Source organism: Mustela putorius, unplaced genomic scaffold, assembly GCF_011764305.1.
Source record: "Mustela putorius furo isolate JIRA1106 unplaced genomic scaffold, ASM1176430v1.1 tig00000407_pilon_pilon_pilon, whole genome shotgun sequence".
In the NCBI taxonomy this organism is placed as follows: domain Eukaryota; kingdom Metazoa; phylum Chordata; class Mammalia; order Carnivora; family Mustelidae; genus Mustela; species Mustela putorius.
In genome coordinates this window covers 20776285-20794037 of record NW_025421373.1, presented here as the reverse complement: position 1 = coordinate 20794037, position 17753 = coordinate 20776285, and the positions used below count along the sequence as shown (strand labels likewise).

At 40.9% G+C, this 17753-nt stretch overlaps 2 long non-coding RNA genes across 3 annotated transcripts in view; one reads left to right on the top strand and one right to left on the bottom strand.

The window, feature by feature from the left end:
- Positions 1-2071, top strand: part of LOC106004821 — a 31386-nt gene extending 29315 nt beyond the window's left edge. For both annotated transcript variants that reach the window (XR_001177865.2, XR_006606610.1), the window contains one exon: positions 1587-2071. This is a non-coding gene — a long non-coding RNA (uncharacterized LOC106004821). The remainder of the gene's footprint in view (positions 1-1586) is intronic.
- LOC123391928 lies at positions 1723-17653 on the bottom strand. The gene is made up of 3 exons (XR_006606611.1): positions 17217-17653; positions 3490-3636; positions 1723-1811 (listed from the first exon to the last, which is right to left on the bottom strand). It is a non-coding gene; the product is annotated as an uncharacterized LOC123391928 (long non-coding RNA).
- Between the last annotated feature and the right edge of the window lie 100 nt (positions 17654-17753).

The following is a 17753-nucleotide window of genomic DNA, read 5'->3' as shown; positions in this document are numbered from 1 at the left end:
TTAGGGTGTTTTGGGGTTGTTGTCTTTTTTTTTTAAGATTTTATTTATTTATTCGTCAGACAGAGAGAGAGAACAAGCAGGGGGAGTGGGCAGGCAGAGAGAGAAGCAGGCTTCCTGCTAAGCAAGGAGCCAGATGCCGGCCTCTATCCCAGGACCTTCAGATCATGACCTGAGCCAAAGGCAGACGCTTAACTGATTGAACCACCCAGGCTCCCCTTAGCACACTTTGGAATTGAGAATGATAGTAAGGGATTTTGATAATGGAGGAAAATTCAGGAAAATAGTCTTATGAGTCATAAACTTTTTTAGAAACGCAGTTCTAGCCAGGATGTTCTAACGGGAGGTCCCGAAAACCCAAGGGCAAGCAAGATGCTCCTGGGAACTGAGAGAGGAGGAAATAATAGGAATGTGGGAATTTCTTTCCTTCCTCACAGAAGGAAAGAAAGAGGAGGGAAGAAGCTGAGAATGGACCAAGGGCATAAATATAAAACATTTCTGTGTATCAGGAATGGCCTTGGTTACAAGCTCTACAGGGACATTTAGCTGAGGGTTATGATTGCTATTCTAGAATCCCAGTGTTTCCCCACTTCTGAAACAAGCTCTCAGCCTGTGCTTCAGAAATCAGCCTGCCGTCAACATCTGGGTTAGATTGCATTATATGGTGAGTTACTATGTTTGGTCCTGTTCCTTATTACAATTTCAGGGTCCACATGTGGTAAAATTAAAGGGAAAGAAACCCCACCAGATTAGAGATTTCTAGCTGTGCTTTTATTATTCCTGGGAGGTTCTGGCTATTCAAAATAAAGCAAAAGAAAAAGGTTTTAAGAATTCAGTCCCTTTAATTTTAAAATGAGTGCAGCAGCTGCAGGATTTTGCAGCGCCTAGCTCCCCCGGTGGTATCACTCTCCTCGGGCTTCTTATCATCCTTGATTCTGCAACTGGACAGTGAGAGGGTTTGAATAAATCATTTCTAGGGTCCCTTCCACCTCCAAAATTACACTAATTTTGCATATCATGCAGCAAGAGAATACTTTTGTAGAATCAAACCAAAACACAAAGAACTGCAGCTCTGGCGAAGGTTAGACCCACCTTCAGGCATGTCAGTTCTTCCCATGGTCCCGCTGCAGGCAGCCTCTCTTTGGGACCAGCACAGCAAGTCCCGGTGCTTAGGGTCCAATAGCACCACTGCAGAAAGGCTGCACGTGGTGATCACATAGTGTCCTTGCTTGGCTACTCTGCGTGCAAGCCAATGCGCAGCAGGGGACACTTACTGTCACTGCCCCCTTATGAAAACACACCCCCCGCAAGACTACGGTCTCCCTCCCCATGCGTACAGACAAAACTTCCCTCCTTCCGTCATCTGTCCAAAAAGGATATGAGACTTGAGATCCTGTGCCCATTTTTTACTGCTTAAAAATCAATGACTCTTCTGCAAATGGATAGTGGTGATAGTTGCACAACATTGGGAACGTACTTAATGCCATTGAATAGAACACCGATAAATGAGACAGTGAGCAAAAAAAAAAAGAAAAAAAAATCAATGATTCAGAAATCAATGATTCATTCTACTCTTTTTACTTTCTCAGCACATTTACTATCAAGATCTGTATTGTATGTTTTTCCTGGAAGTCTGGCTGGCCATATCTCCTGAAAGTGTTCGAAATACAACGCTGTTAATCAAGAATGCTTATGACAGCCACCGCTCCCTGTGGGAGTGAGAGGACGGGAAGGGCTCTCCTCCGCGCTCCTTTGTTTCGTCTTCAAGCAACTGTTCCTTGAACCTGATGATCTGTCCACATTACTTTCCCAGCCTTCAAAAAAGAAACCAAACTTCAGTCTGCTATAGTGATCATTTTTTGTTGTTAAATATAACATATGGAAAAGTGCACAAAACAGATGTGTAGGGTAATGACTAGTTACAAAATGAATACCAGTATTGAAAAAATAGAAAATTGCCATGCCCCAGAAGACCTTGTGAGTTGCTACACCTTCCTAACTTCCTTGTCCCCAGAGTAAAGACTTAATACCATAAAACCAAATTAAACCAAACCAAACAAAACCCAAAAACAAACCTGCTTTGTCCTTTTTAATTTTACACCTGTGAGTACTTCACCTAACATAAATTTTCAACTTTATAAATGGAATCATGACGTTAGATTCAGCTTGTTCTTTAGCCCTGTCCTTTACCTTGTTTTTAACACATAGAACTGTTTTGTACATTCATACTCCGTCAGTGAGATCTTCGGAGAAAGGTGTGCCATATCAAGCATTGTGCAGCACTAAGAGATTAATTGCTTCCTAGTACTTCATTATTAAAAACTCTCTCTCCTTCTGTTACACTGATTTAGCGGAGCAGGAAATGAGATGTGCCTTTCCCCGGGGGGGTGACATTCAGAATAGTTAATGAGTTAGCAGGGGCACCCATCAATCAGAACAGACAATATAGGGTGAGGCAAGGTGCAAGTGAAACTGACTGGTGTCTACTGCCTGAGTATCAACCTTGCCTGAGCCCTTACTGTTCCCTCAACTGGAATGTGCCTATCCTTCAGGGTCTATACCAGGATCCGAATCCCAGCTCAGTTTCAAACTTAACAGTATAAGGTAGACCAGTGACAAATTCAATTTCCTTATCTATAAAAGGAGGAGACTGGGTTGGAATATTTCTTCCAGATATGAAGTTCTATGACTGAAAGTGTCTCATTATCATGTTTGTTACTATCACACTCGTCACTCTCTACATTCCTGCTGTGTTCAACGAGACACCAGGCAAAGGTAAGCATCAGGATGCTGGAATCAGGCCCTATTTTAAGTCCTTTATATCTTTGAGTCCTTGGAAGGTATAATTCATGGAATCTGAACGTTAAATGAACATTTGATGGGTTAAGTCCCACTTCTATGATGCCATCCCCAACTACTCTGATCTGCTCTGTTTTTTCCTGAAATTTTCTATCAGTTACTTGACTTTTAATCTTAGGTTTCCTCTTAATTTTTCATTCTATGAAGTTAAACTTTCAAATGCATAATCTTCTTTCTGTAAAGCAAGACACAGATTCTCTAGGAAACCTGCATCCTGTTCACAACAATATCAGAAACTAGACTTCAGAAGTGTCCTATGTTTATTGAATAAATGGTTGGCCCTCTGCCGTAGAACGATGACTCCTTCACCTGCAAGGGCATTGAACACTGGCTTTGTCTTTCTGGGCTGCTGGAACAAAGTACCATGAGATCGGAGGTGGGGGGTGGGGGCTCTAAACAGCAAGCATTTATTTCTCACAGTTCTGAAGGCTGTGCCCTCATATGGCAGAAGGGACAAGGGACCCCTTTTATAAGGGCTCTAATCCCATTCATGAGGGTTCCATCCTCATGACCTAATCACCTCTCAAAGGCCTCACCTCCTAACACCATCACACCGGGGTTAGGATTTCAACATATAAATTCAGGAGGGACACAACCATCCAATCTTTAGCAAGCTCTTACGATGTGACTTACCATAAGGTAAAACCAACTGCTTTGGTTTTTCCATTTCAGGGCTTAGCGATGTGTCAGTCTGGGCAATGGAAGTATCATTGCATGATGTTTGATGTTCTTGAGGTGGGGCTGGGAGTTTCTTCTTCATTAGCAGAACTCAAAAAAATGCTAGTTCAAAGTTGAGAAAACATTGTCAGAGGTTCTGGGTTTAAAAAAAAAAGTTCTGGGTTTTCCTTGCTGTGGGAGTGGAGAAGGACTCTCACGGTACAGCCTCACACGGATTCTTAGTACTCGCCTGACCCGTGTCTCAGCACCTTCTGGGTGTCTGTGGGGTGACTAACAAAATCAATGAGCCGGGTGAGGCAGCTGCGTGCCTGCTCTGGCCAAGCACTGGGCTATTTATGCAAATTAAAAACAGAAGTCTATAAACTGACCCCAGCTGTACTACCTCTAATGACTGCAAGCTGGACTTGTAAGGATGTTGTTATTTTTAAAGTCATTTATTTTTCCATGCCTGCATTTTGCTTTACCATAACACATATTCAACAAGAATTTTTCCATAAACTTTAAAGAGAGATGTAATATACCCTTAGGCTAGTCTCTTCTGTAAAATTGTTGAGATAACTTCAATGTATGGGATTTTCCTCTAGCTCCTCGTCATGTCTGAAGTATTTTCATTCTTTGTGCTAAAAATGCTGGGGGGAGATTGTGGTCTAGATATTATTTAATCACAGTGAATGGAATAAAGGATTCGCCCATCCCTGTTTCCTGGATTGTATTATTTAGGCTTAGTTTGGTTTGCTTTTAAAGTCACCTTTGGGGCTAAAACATGCAGAATGAGAGGGACAGGACTTAATATGGAAGCATCTGTTCGATGGCAGAACAAACTGAGAAGAATGCACCAGCCAAGAATCCTGGGGAGAATTCAGAACTTAGAGGGTGTAGGAACCATGAATATGGAGAACTCTTCCCTCTCTCTCATTCTCTCTCTCTCTCTCTTTTTTTTTAAGATAAATAAGCCACCAGTTTGATACTGAGCAGCTGATTGTGGCCTAAACTATAGCCCTGACTGAAATTAGATCTCCCTGGAGAAGTTACAAAAGTAATATATATTCATTGCAGAAATTTGGAAGATAGCAAGAAGCTATTTTAAAAATTTATTTTAATTAGAAATCACACCCAGAGACAGCCATCATGTCTATGCCCTCTGTTTAGATTACTAGTCCTTTTTAATAACTTTTCTCAGAAAATTGTGCAGTGCAGACAGAGATTGACTTAGCAGGTCCAAAGAGAATAGAGATTGGATGGGAAGACTCTGCGTCCAGGAAATGTGTACGGTGGCTCTGCCACTGTCCGCGGACTCTCTGGGGCCAGCCCTGATAGCGATCTAAGAGCAGAGGCGTCCACATGCTCACCTGCCTCACTGCCTCCCACTCCAATCCTACCCCTCGCAAACCCAAGATCCTGCATTTTTGACCTCCTATGGCAGACAGATGATCAGCTGAGAAGCTCTGAGAAAACCCCAGCTCTGCTCCACACCCAGAGATCCTTCAACAGTGAGTCTAACCAAACTCAGTGTGAGTTTTTTTGATGCTAGTAGTAGTTAACAATACTGTCTTGTATACTTGAAAGCTATGGGAGTAGAGCTTCCAAGCAGTCACCATTTGAAGCTCTTGCCCTGCCTCGTGTGAGCATTCATGAGCTGTGAGGCCTTCAGGTGGTTCTAAGGACTTACAGCTCTGTTGAATAGCACTCCATTGCACAGGAGATGCTCTTGCAACACTCAGAAGTCTTGACCCTCTTTGCTCATCCTCAGTGGCATTCAGAAACCATCGGAGAGAGCAGCTGGGTGGCTCAGTCAGTTAAGCAATTGCCTTCTGCTCAGAATTCCAGGATTGAGTTCCTCATCCCTGCTGAGCCAGGAGTCTGCTTTTCCCTCCGCCCCTCCTCCCTTTTGTGTTCTCTCTTACTCTCTCTCTCAAATATGTAATAATAATATAAATAATAAAAACCTTTAGAAACCTTTAGATACATAGGGCAAGGTCAGCTCCTAAACTCCCTTTGTATTTTATAAGAATATGTCCTACTTAAAAAAAAAAAAAAAAAAAAAAAAAGAATATGTCCTACCATCATCTACCTAATACTGCCTTATGTTACCAATACAATAGTAGCCCATGGAGGCATCCTCAGAATTCTAGAGCCATTTTTGCCTGCCTTGTCCATTGCCTGAACATCTAATTACTTATCCACTTCTTGGTTTTGCCTTGGTAGTTGCCTTCCTCCTCTACTCATGCCTATCCCTGGTCCAGAACCTCACCTACTTATTCCTAGGTAGGCCTCGATACCTTTAAACCGAGCTATCTGATTCTAGACTTTCCCCCTACATTCTGTCCTGTTTCCTAAAAACCAATACTATTTCAACAACAATTCCTGAGGAAACTATAATAGGCCCCTGTCAGAGTTTGATTTCCTCGGCAATGGAATTTAAGCCTTATCAACCTGCCATATCTTATCTGGTCAGGGTGTTCTCACAACCTTATTTTTGGGGTCAGGCTTGTTCTTCCTTAAAGGCCATGCTCAGTCCTATCTTTCTCAGGCACTTAGGATGTCCCATACCCTCGTTTAAACCAAGTCCTCTATCTCAAAGCCTTCTTCCTACCCTCCCCCTTTCCCGAAGTTTGGATTTTAGGACTTAATAGTGTTTCATTTTTATTGTGCAGTCTAGACCTTAACTGCCCTCCTGCTGGGACCCAAGTAATCCTTAACAGTTATAGGTATAAAAATTGCCTGAAGGGCTAATCATGTGCCAGCTGCCATTCTCAGTGCTGTACAGCTTTGCATGTATTAGCTATTAATCCAAGCAATTTTACTGAGGTGGGTGCTATTATCAACATTCTACAGATAAGGAAATTAAGACATGGAGAAATTCAATAACTTGTCCAAAATCTGCCAGTTAAAGGTGGAATGTGAGTTTGAACTCACATGATATTTGTCTCCAGAATCTAAGACATTCTGCATCCCTTTAGAAACAGAGGACTTTTTGTGCGCCCACAGCAAGACAGAGCATGAATCACATAGCACATCTTAATATTTAATTACTGTTTTCTCCTAATTAGTTGATGCTATGAATCAGATGCAAATTTATGCATCCAGTATTAAGCCACCCTATTTTAGGAGGTATGGGATTGAAACTGTTCACAGTTTCATAGAAAATATTATATCTGTGGGTCTTCCAAGTGAAATCTTTTCTGAGTAAAAAGTACATTCAAGTAGTCTAAGCTCTTGCCTCCTGAAGAGATTACTCTAGATTTTGGTCATCTGATGGATTGTCTACATAGCATTTTTCTTTCCTTGAGACTGATTTAACTTGCTTAATTTTGGCTTGTCAAACACAATGAGCATGATGAATCCTTCTGAGTTACAGATTTATCAGAAACATCTGTTAATTTACTAAAAATGTACCATGGCCTGAATTGTCCCTTACCAAAGCAGGATCTAGTTCATCTGTAAACAGATTTCAGTTTCTTTCTCAAAGGTTACATCCGTGATCTCTGAAGGCTGGGACATCACTCATTACCAATTTGCATGTTTAAACAAGTGGTTCTTGTCCTTCTTTGTTTTCTCAGTGCAAGGGATGTTTTAGTCCTTTGTAAAATTTAGCTTATCGCTTTTGATGTGATACAAAACAGTATTTCCTCCATCTGGGTCCCCATTTCTGTTTTAGAATTTCAGACAATGACACAAAGTTTTGTTTACTGGCAGCCTATGGTGCATTCTACACAAAATAACAGGAAATTTTAGTAACTCAAGCAGAACTACCAAAGGAAAAGTAAGACTTCAGGAGATGACTACCACTCTCTCGTTCCTATAAAATATAAATAAACATACCTTCAAATGACCAACTATCTCATCCTAGATTCAAAACAAAGGCCTTTGTCTGTAATAAGAATATTCCTCAATAGAAGCTTTCCTGTATAAAACTAGGCTGTTTTATTTATTTATTTATTTTTTAAAAAGATTTTATTTATTTGACAGAGAGAGAGAAATCACAAGTAGGCAGAGAGGCAGGCAGAGAGAGGGGAGAAAGCAGGTTCCCTGCAGAGCAGAGAGCCGGACGTGGGGCTCGATCCCAGAACCCTGGGATCATGACCTGAGCTGAAGGCAGAGGCTTTAACCCACTGAGCCACCCAGGTGCCCCCAAACTAGTTTGTTTTATACAACACATTGTTGTCCAGTGTATTTCATTGCTTCATTTACTTCTTAAATATTTTGAGAGTAGTTTATCAAATTTAGGATTGTGTTATGTCAAATCATTTTCACAAAATGACCTTTCATAACCTGAGAACTAAATACTTTGTTATTGCTTTGTGCTGTAAAATACCCTACAAACAATATCACTGATACCTGGGATTGACATTCCTCTATACACTCAGTAACTGTAGTCTTTTCTTGAGAGATTTGAGGAAAGAAACAGAGACCCACTTTTTCTCCCACCAGTCATAATAACCAATCATTCAATAACTTTTAATTATTTCTCAGAAGACTTTTGAGGCTGAGAGAAACAATGCAATACTTAAATTCTTAATTTTGAATAAGAGTTTCATATGGTTTCACTATTATTATAATTTCCTTCTTTATCATAAATAGATGGTTGATTTGTTGAAGTCCACCTCTGTGGGAAAATAAAATTGTTAATCATGCTATGACATGACTGAGTTATCTGAGCCTTCGGCCTTTTTTTTTTTTTTTAAGATTTTATTTATTTATTTGACAGACAGAGATTACAAGTAGGCAGAGAGGCAGGCAGAGAGAGAGAAAGAAGCAGGCTCACTGTTGAGCAGAGATCCCAGGACCCTGGGATCATGACCTGAGCCGAATGCAGAGGATTTAACCCACTGAGCCATCCAGGCACCCCATGCCTTCAGCCTTCTTGTCAAAGAGTTATCACATCTAGGATCTAATACTTTTTAAACGGGTATACAAACTGAATTCTCACTTAAAATTAGTGAATAAGATTCTGCACTATTATGGAGCAGGCAACATTTACTACTTTTCTTCCTTTCTTCCTAAATTTGTTGTAAAAATTTGGGACCAGTGAGCTTACTGATAGGAAACAAAGGGATATTTTTCCTTGATAAATCAAGTCAATCGTCTTGATACTTTGTATGTGTTGGGGAACATTTAATCTAGAGGTCTAGACATTATTAAGGTAATAATATGTTATATGGAGAACATTTATCCAAACAAGTGACCATGAGTTTAAAATCGAGAGTAGTTCTTCTAACACAGCTCTTTTCTATAATAACTTACCAGTTATTTGGACAGAATGTGAGCTGTACCTCACAACAGCTGTGTGCTCAGTAGCAACTGTTTCTGCTGCAAAGCGTAGTGACCCTGTCCTTCTGTGCGTGGTCATCTGTCACATAAAAACACAGTCTGTGTTCACTCCGGATGTGATGTTCACATTCTACTCTATACCTTCAGGCTTTTGTTCACCGGAAGGGGTTGCAGATGTGGTTTTCACCAGCAGAAGTGGGCCAATGAGTCACACAGCCAAATGAAATGTGTCGGAGAAATTTAATGGTTAATCACTCAATTTAGTTGCAGCAGCGGAGTTTCCTGATACTCTTGACTGCTTTCACGTAGATGGCACAAATGTAGAGCTTAGTGGCTCACAAAGCCAGCCTACTTTTGCTGGACTGCCCAGCTTACGAATTCTTTTTCTTTTCTTTCTTTCTTTTTTTTTTTTTTTTTTAAGATTCTACCTATCTGACAGAGAGAGAGAAATCACAATTAGGCAGAGAGGCAGGCAGAAAGCAGGTTCCCCTCGGAGCAGAGATCCCGACGCGGGGCTCGATCCCAGGACCCTGGGATCATGACCCGAGCCGAAGGCAGAGGCTTTAACCCACTGAGCCACCCAGGTGCCCCTACGAATTCTTTTGATTCTATTTTTGAGCCACACTGGTGAAAGCCAAAGAAAAATCGACATCTCATCTTTTCACTGCTCTTTGACTTAGCCTTTTGCTTAATTTCATTTCATCAACATTTAAAAAATGACACTGTAATTCCAAAGCTGAGTAATTTTCCTGAAATCTTAGGTAGGGTTGGTGGTGGAAGCAGAATTCTTCCACTTCTCCAAACTAAGTTCAAGGCATGGTCTTTGAAATACACAGCAGCGCCCTGACAAAGCTTTCAGCACCCGAGAGCCCCCTGTATTGGCATTTCATCCTCATAACTTGTAGAGAGTTACCGATATTTTAGCTCCATTTTAAAAGTGGGGAAACTGAGTTCTAGAGGTTAAGTATCCTTCTCAAGGTTACGCAGCGAATAAAGCACCTGGGATTGAGACTTAGGTCTGTATGTTGCCAAAGCTTGATCTTAAGTGTTCAATTGACTGGATCGGAACTCTATAAAATACTGTCTCCCGGCATGCAATTGTGGTGTTATAAGTTAGCCATTGTCCTTTGGACCCCTTGACTTTAAAGCAAAAGGTTTAAAAAAATGGAATTACAACTGACATACACTATTATATTAGTGTCGGGTGTATAAAATGGTGATTCAGTTTTCTTACACATTGTGAAGTGATCACTAGGATAGGTCTAGCTACCATCTATGACCATAGAAAATAAGGATATTATTGATGTATTCCCTATGCCATACTTGTGACTTATTTATTCTATAACTGAAGTTTGTACCTCTTACTCTCCTATTTCTCCCACTCCTTCACCTCCCCTCCCTTCTGGCAACCATCAGTTTATTCTCTGACCAAAGGCTTTTTTTTTTTTTTTTAAAGATTTTATTTATTTATTTGACAGAGAGAGATCACAAGTAAGCAGAGAGGCAGGCAGAGAGAGATGAGGAAGCAGGCTCCCTGCTGAGCAGAGAGCCTGATGCGGGACTCGATCCCAGGACCCTGAGATCATGACCTGAGCCGAAGGCAGCGGCTTAACCCACTGAGCCACCCAGGTGCCCTTTTTTTTTTTTTCTTTTTTTTAATGTTTATTGCAACTTTACTCAAAATAGCCAAAACCTGGAATTGAAACAAATGGCCACCAATAAATGCTGGGTATAATAATTGTGACGCATCTATACAATGGAATAGTACTTAGCAGTAAGAGAAACGTTATGTATCTGTGCAATAACATTGGTATATCTCAAAAGTGATAAGATCTTAAAAGTAAAAGGAGACAGACACAAAATAAGTCCCTATAGTGTGATTGATTCCATTTGTGGGGGAAGAATTTGTTTTAAAGGGATTATGACCAAAAGTTTTTAAATGTTTTGTCACTGTATAGGTTTGCTGTCTGTTTTTTTGTTGATATCCTTCATCAATCTAAATAAAGTTCTTTTTATTCTTAGATTGCCCCCCTCTCCCATGAGTGTTGTTATGGGGTGAGTTTCGTCTTCCCACTTGCAAAGTTTATTCAAGCCCTAACTCCCGGTACTTCTGAAAGTGTATATGGAGGTGGGTCCTTTAAAGAGGTAATTATGTGAAAATGAGGCTGTTAGGGCAGGCCCCAGGCTAATCTGACTGGAGCCTTTTTAAGGAGAAGAGATGTGAAGAGATAGCAAGGTTGGGGGGTGCCCAGAGGAGAAACCACCTGAGGACAGAGAGAGAGGAAGCCATCTGCAAGCTAACAACACAGGTCTCAGAAGAAACCAACTCTGGAGTACTTTTAAGGTTGTATTTTTTTTTTTTTAAGATTTTATTTATTTATTTGAGAGAGAGACAGTGAGAGAGAACATGAGTGAGGAGAAGGTCAGAGAGAGAAGCAGACTCCCCATGGAGCTGGGAGCCTGATGCAGGACTCCATCCCGCATCGACTCCAGGATCATGACCTGAGCCAAAGGCAGTCGTCCAACCAACTGAGCCACCCAGGTCCCTAAGGTGGTATTTTTTGTTGTTCCTTTAGGGTTCAATAAAATTTGATAGTGAATCTGTCCAGAGTGGTGCTTGTGTAGAAGGTTTTTATTTTTTTATTATTTTATTTATTTACTTGCCAGAGATCACAAGTAGAGTGAGGCAGGCAGAGAGAGGGTGAAGCCAGCTCCCCACTGAACAGAGAGCCCAATGCGGGGCTCCATCCGAGGACCCTGAGATCATAACCCAAGCTGAAGGCAGAGGCCCAACCCTCTGAGCTACCCAGGCGCCCCTGTAGGAAGGTTTTTAAATGGTTGTTTCTTTAATGCTAACGTGTCATTGTTCTGGACATTTGTGGTCTTTTTTTGGCCTGGAAATGCATAGTTTTGGTTTGTGGAATGTTTGCTAAAATTACTTGGTAACTTCTCACCATGGCTGTCATTTCTCTTTGTCTTGAAACATCTAATTGGGTGTTAGACTTCTGGACTGATACTCTAATGGTCTTTGCTCAACGGCTTCTTTATCTTTTGGGGTGTTTTCCTCAGCTTTAGTCCAGCTCTATTGAATTTACTCTTTGCCTTTATCTGGTGTCCCTGAGGTCAAGTCTTTAGTTTAATCTCACGGTTGAATTTTCACTTTGGTCTTCTCTCGGGTAGTCCCTTCATGGAATGAGACATATCAGCAGGCTGAGGTGTGCATTTTTTTTTAAGATTTTTATTTATTTATTTATTTGACAGACAGAGATTACAAGCAGGCAGAGAGAGAGGAGAAAGCAGGCTCCCCACGGAGCAAAGAGCCCGATGTGGGGCTCGATCCCAGGACCCTGGGATCATGACCGGAGCGGAAGGCAGAGGCTTTAACCCACTGAGCCACCCAGGCGCCCCTCAGGTGTGCATTTTAAAGATTCCCAGCTATTTCGTGTTTTCAGTCTTCCCTAGCTCTGAGGACCAGGTTTGTCTTATTCCTGAGCTGATGGGAGTTCTGCGGTAGGAATTGGCTCACTTCTTGAAGGCTTTCCCGATTCCAGGACTTAGGCTTCAGCTTTCTTCCACTATGTTCACTGTCAATCCTTTACTCATTTTGTTTTCCAAGATGGGTTCCCCATCTTGGAAAACAAAATGAGTAAAGGATTGACGTGAACGTAGTGGCTAATGGTACCATATAGGACAGTGTAGATAGAGAACACTTTCATCTTACAGAAAACTTTATTGGACAGCACTGCTTAACACAATCCAGAGATGTCATCTATGACTACCTAGTCTATGGTATCATTCTTGTTACTGGAGGGTACATCTCTTTAATTCTATCTGGCATTTATCACTAGTTGATACTTGTCCCTATCCCTAGAGATTAAGTTCCCTCTGAGTAGGGACCTTGTTTTCCTAGCATTCTTAACATACAGCAGGTGCTACATAGGTTAGTTAGAATAAATAACTGTCCAAAGTGCCTGTCCAAGGTGCCTAGATGCTGGTCTTCCTTAGTTTAAACTACATAGACTTAGATTCTCAAGTTGGGACAAGATCATTCTTGGTGGCACTATTGCCATGCTTTTCACTGACTTTATATTGTAGCTTCATATTCTTTCAGTTTCCCAACCCCTTGCAAGCTGTTTTGAGTCAAGTGCTAATTTTTTTAAAGATTTTATTTATTTGACAGAGAGAAAGAGACAGTTAGAGAGGGAACCTAAGCAGGGGGAGTGGGAGAAGGAGAAAGCCTGCTTCTCCCTGAGCAGGGAGCCGAGTGTGGGGTTTGATACCAGGACCCTAGGATCATGACCTGAGCCAAAGGCAGACACTTAATGACTGAGCCACCCAGATGCCCCAAATGTTAATTTCTTTTTGTGTGTGTGCTAACTTTGAATTACGATATTTACATGTAAGCCTTCAAAGAGACCAAGTTGTAAATAAGCAAAGTGTCCAATTTTTAGTTAAATACCTATAAGAAAGCAACGTGTAAAAATTGCTCTAGTATATGGTGATCTCATAAAAACCTGACAAGAAAGCAAAGTCTACTTCTTAAGACATGCTCAGATATGCAGGTAACATAGTTATGTTAGTTTTCGGTACCAGAACAATTGAGCAGGTTACAGATACACAGAATGCAGCTGCAAGCTGACATGTCACTAACACACATGGTGGGTTAAGAGGCAATAATCCTCAGAGAAGATCCTGGGTGAATCTTAACTCTCAAATTATACTCCCCCCCCCCCCCCCCCACATTTTAAACATCTTGCTCACATACTACACTTTGGGCTCAAACACCCCTCTTCTCTCAAGTAGAGAATATCTTCTACCCACCCATCAGTCAAAACTGATTTTTAATATGAATAAGCGACTGACCATATATAGTTCCTCTCAGTCTTCAAAGCACCTGTATTTTCAACATGGCCTTTTCCCTCCACTTCTTGAAATAAATCCCTGTAAAGTGCTTATTGTTCCTGACAATTAAAAGTATATGGCTGATTCTGGTTTACCATCCTGATCTTTTTTTACAATCTGGTTATCAAGTAGGGCTTAGGTTCTTGGTTATTCAAAGACTTCGAAGGAACTTAATGTACTATTTCCTGTTGCATAGGATAAAGCAGTTCAGACCTTTCATCTCCAAGAAGGTTCAAAACCACCATGGATATAATACAGTTAAAATAAGTTCAGAAATTTATCCTTCTAGGTCCTAGAGTAGAAATGAGAATATAATAGAAAAAGCTTATGTTCAAGAATTTGGAGAGTGAAGGACTAATCAGACTGTGAAAAACAAATTTTTAAAAGAACTAGGTTAAATATTGAAAGAAATACCACCATATTTAAACAAACTGCTCTAGAACAATATTAATACTAAGAAAGTTTAGCTATGGACAATAAAGGAAGAGAAATGAGGAAGAGATTTGAAGAAAATCTTGTCATGAGCAAAAGAAAAGGAGAGAAAAAGTAGAGGGACAACAGGATTCAAAATTAAAGGTAGAAACCATCCAAAGGTACATCAATGGATGATGGATGAACAAAATGCAGTATGTCCATACAATGGAATATTATCTGGCCATAGGAAAGAACGTACATGCTATGACATGGATGAAACTTAAATACTATGCAGAGTGGAAATGTCAGTCCCCAAAAACCACATATCATAGGATTCCATTCATATGAAAGTCCAGAAAATAAATCTGTAGAGACAAAGTGGACTAGTGGTTTCCAAGCGCTGAGGGTAGAGGTAAGGGGTGGAGGGTGATAGCTCAAAGGTTCAGGGTTTCTTTTAGAAGTGATTAAAAATATCCTAGGGGTGGCTGGGTGGTACAGTTAGTTAAGTGTCCAACTCTTGGTTTTTGGCTCAGATCACAATCTCAGGGTCCTGAGATCCCACCTGGCATCAGTCTCCTTGCTGAGCACGGAGTCTGCTCCACGCTCTTCCAGCTTTCCAGCAGTTTTTCTTCCTTGGCTTTTGAGCATATCACTCCAGTCTCTGCATCTGTGGTCACATTGTTTTCTCTCCTATAGTCTAACCTCTGCATGCCTCCCCCTAATAAGGGCAGTTGTGATTGTATTTAGGGCCAGATAATCCAGGATAATCTCCCCATCTCAAAATTCTCAATTTATCACACTTACAAAGTCACTTTTGCCTTCCAAGGTACCATTCACAGGTTCTACAAATTAAGATTGGATATCTTTGGAGCCATTATCTAATCTAACACCTTGATCTTATGATATACAGGGAAAGCAAATACTTCCATGGAAATCCAAAGTGACAAGCATAATTTACCCATGCCTAAGGAAGGAGATAAACTCCCAGTTCTAGAAAGAATTAAGATTTGGTGATGCAGCCCCAGGGTACTCTAATTGTATTCAAACAGTTTATAATTCTGTTTACTTCTCATCTGGCATTTGAGTTTTTCTTCCCCTATTCATAGTAACCTTGAGAATTCACATACAATTCACCCATTTAAAGTGTACAGTTTTTGTGTATTTACAGATTTGTACAACTATCACCATTTTTAGGATTTTTAAAGATTTTATATTTTATTTATTTTTTAAAAGATTTTATTTATTTGACAGAGAGAGATCACAAGTAGACAGAGAGGCAGGCAGAGAGAGAGAGGGAAGCAGGCTCCCCGCTGAGCAGAGAGCCCGATGCGGGACTCTATCCCAGGACCCCGAGATCACGACCTGAGCCGAAGGCAGTGGCTTAACCCACTGAGCCACCCAGGCGCCCCGATTTTTAAAAAGATTTTAAAAGAGAACGAACATGAGTGGGAGCACAGCTAAAGAACTCTCTCCTTGGGATCTCTAGAAGAAACCAGTCCTGCCAACTACTTGATCTGTTCTTTTTTTTTTTTAAAGCCCCATAAGTCTCAGGACTTCTAGCCTACAGAAGTGTAAGAGAATAAGTTTGTATCTTACGTCACCAAGTGTGTGGTAATTTGTCATAGCGCCAATAGGAAACTAATCAGCAATGCACTACTAAGATTAAATGATCCTGGGGAGGTATCAAGGGGGATTGACAGCTTCTTAAAACGTGGTGCTGGGGTGGTGTTTGCTTGCCAGGTCTAGTTCTGTCTTCTATATTTACCCCTTGAAGTGGTGAGTCTTCATTTGAAATGTCTTGTCTTGTTTTCATACTTCAAGACCCAGCAAATTCTTTTGGAAGAGGGAAGTGATCTGTTTAGAACAAGTCCATGTTCCCCAACTAGGAGTATGGATTTTTAGATATCAAACGGTCCTTAATAATCTAGTGATTAGTTCAACTCTATCTTATAGTTGAGTCAACAGAAGCCTGGAAGAAACAAGTAACCCAAACAAGCTCATCTAGCTAAGTAGTGGCAAATGTTCGTGATTGCCAGGCCACTAATCCTTAAAAATTAGACATGTGGGACTTTGATATCAGCTTACTGGAGACAAAAGTTTAAGCTGACATGGAGATGTTTTAGACTTAAAAGTTTCTAGTTGCAAGAGTCCCATCTTTGAGCCCATTTACTCATTCCTAGAAACTGGATGAACCATGTTTAGAGTAATGACCTTCTGTTGAGGAGCATTTTAAGGTTATCTTTTAAAGGAAGGCAGTTGCTCCTGAGCTGTTATCTTCCCCTGCATAGAAACGGATAGGCTTTTCAAAAGTCTGACTTGGCAGTAGTCAAGACCTCAATTTTCACTAAGACAATGGAACAGACTGTCTCTTTTGCTAACTCAGCCCTTTATCCTATTTGTAGTATGCTTATTCATGGAAAGAAAACAACAACAACAACAAACAAACAAATCCAAAAGGTTTCTGGTCTATTTGAATTATTTTTGCCAGCAAATGTGAGAGGACTGTGACTTCTGTCAAATTCAACCAATTGTGCTGTAGGTTTAGTGAAGCTCATCACTTTAGAATCCAGGTCAAAATCTCTTTTAGGGCACCGTGGCTCAGTGGCTTAAAGCCTCTGCCTTCAGCTCAGGTCATGATCAGGTCCTGGGATCGAGCCCTACATCAGGCTCTCTGCTAGGCCGGGAGCCTGCTTCCCTGCCTCTCCCTGCCTCTCCCTCCCTACTTGTGATCTCTCTGTCAAATAAATAAATAAAATCTTAAAAAAAAAAAAAATCTCTTCTAAAACTATGTGTTCTTGGCATTCTGATAAATCAATCAAAATTGGATCTACTGATTTAGTGCAATTGAGGCAAGCTAGCCCCTGAATAGGCAAAAGTCGTTGAAATTTCTGCAGAAGTTTAATTTATACAACTTTGTGTGTAAATCTAATCAACAAAGTCAAGTTCTATACTAAGTGTATATTTGTCCTTCAGTTCCTTTAAAAAAAAAAAAAACACAAAACCCTCCGGGCACAGGAATTCTCAATATTTAGTTGCGGAAACAGGTTCGTTCAGAGAGAAGAGACCGAAAACGCCAAATCACATGGTCCACTCACCTGAAGGTCCCTGTAAGGGGCTGCATTCCCTTTCCTGCACATTGATGGTGAATTCCATTGTTTGGCAGCTGCAGGTAAACTTACAGTAAGGAAATGCATTCTGGAGGACGCAAAAAGGGAAGGTGTCAAGTTAGGTGGAAAATAAAAATCCAACCCTTCAAACTTTTATACAGTCAGGGAGTCTCTTCAGGAAAAGTCCAGCTGAAGTTTTACTATTAAAACGTTTTCGTAGGGAAGCCCTAATAATACAGGTAAGAACGATGTTTTCCGGTCTCCAACAGCGTGGGGGGCGGGGGTGGCAGTGGCTGCAGTACTTCAATCATGGGAGCCTAAGTTGGTATGTCCGGCATTGTGTCTTTCTTCAGCCTGAATCTTTTTTTTTTTTTTTTTAAGATTATTTATTTATTTATTTGACAGAGAGAGAGATGACAAGCAGGCAGAGAGGCAGGCAGAGAGAGAGGAGGAATCAGGCTCCCCGCTGAGCAGAGAGCCCGATGTGGAGCTTGATCCCAGGACCCTGGGATCATGACCTGAGCC